We start from the raw sequence: 1,530 nt of genomic DNA on the forward strand, positions 1-1,530 counted from the left end.
TCTGGATTTCTGAATTTCAGACCTCTTCCCAAAGATCACCCGCGTTCTCTGTTTTTCGAAACTCAAAGCCAGGAGATCCAAATATCAAAGTCGTGCCAAATTCCCTTGAACACATCCTGAAAAAGTTTGAACTCAAACCAAATTCATTTGACATGGTTTTGGCGCAGCTTGACCTCGGGACCAGGCATTCTGACACTGGCACCTTGGTGACGCTACAACTCCCTGTCCCTAGCCTAAAACCGCGCGACGTCCATACACAAAAGACAAAGCTTGGTCAGGTGAACAAATCCTTCACAGCGATCTTGCCCAAATTCACGAAGATTTGCTCCCAATCGGCGCTTGAACAGGGGTAGAGGCAACGGGAACACGTGTTCGACCGTGGCTGACACCCCCGGTTCACGCCCGTTCGCGCACCGCGCCTCCCAGTGCACGCCCGCGCGCACTCGCCGGTCCACGACCGCCCGTGCACCGCGCCGCGCCTATAAAGCCTTCCCAGGCGCGCCCCACTTCGCCCCACACTCACCCTCACCGGCCAACCACTTTCCCTTAGCTCCGGCGAGCTCAATTCCGCCCGCCATTGCCGCCAGGGCTTCGGCCATCGTGGCCAGCCCACTCCAGCCATCCTCTGGGCAAGCCAGTGCTTCGGCTAGCTCCGCCAGTAGCCCGTGAAGCTCGCCAAGCCCTCGGACCCGGCCGGACTTCACCGGAGGCCCGAGATCGACCTCACCGGACTTCGGTCTTCCGCCACCGCGTGTGGACCGAGCTATCCAGTGAGTCTCCGCCCAATTCCTTGTGCTCATGTCTTCTCTGGCATTCCGTGGACCTCCCTGACCCATTTGATTGAACTATCTCGCCGTGACCAGGCCGGTCTCCTCGCCGCCGACGAGCATCCCCGCCTGCGCGCGTGGACCGACCGACTCCGGCCATCTCCGACGGCGTCCCGCACACCGTTGTGATCCCCGAGACCTCCCCTTCGTCCTCGACCACTTCACCGGAGCAACCTCGCCGCCGGTAAGCCCCTCCACCCTTTCTTTCGCCGCGGTTACTGTATAAGGTAGAAGAAGGACCTCGGGTTGGGATTTGTAGAACCCGAGGGGTTTTCTGTAACGTCAGTGACTCATGTGAATAGTAGCTTAAGGACTGATCCGCGAAGAAAACTTAAAAACCCGCCAGGGACCCCAGTGCAAGTGGATTTCCATTTAAGCCAATTCTGTTATTCTTTTTAAAATGACCAGAGAACTTAGAAAATCCATAACTTGATGAAATCTTAATAAAAAGTTGTCAAACCAATTTTGCTAGCTCCTGAATATTATGGACTATCATTTAAAAATGATGAACCCTATGCTTTTTGTTCTAAATTTTAGAGTTTAAAATTAAAAACAGAAACCCACCAAACCTTGTTTAATTAAGGATAATTAGTTTTTCTTCTGGGCTGAACTTAAGAAAATTTGTAATTGTTTAAACCTCATTTAGACACTGTTTAAAAATAATGGGAACCCCAGCATTGAAAAATATGATGTAGTTTTTCAT

The sequence above is a fragment of the Zea mays genome, chromosome 2 (assembly GCF_902167145.1).
Source record: "Zea mays cultivar B73 chromosome 2, Zm-B73-REFERENCE-NAM-5.0, whole genome shotgun sequence".
Taxonomy (NCBI): domain Eukaryota; kingdom Viridiplantae; phylum Streptophyta; class Magnoliopsida; order Poales; family Poaceae; genus Zea; species Zea mays.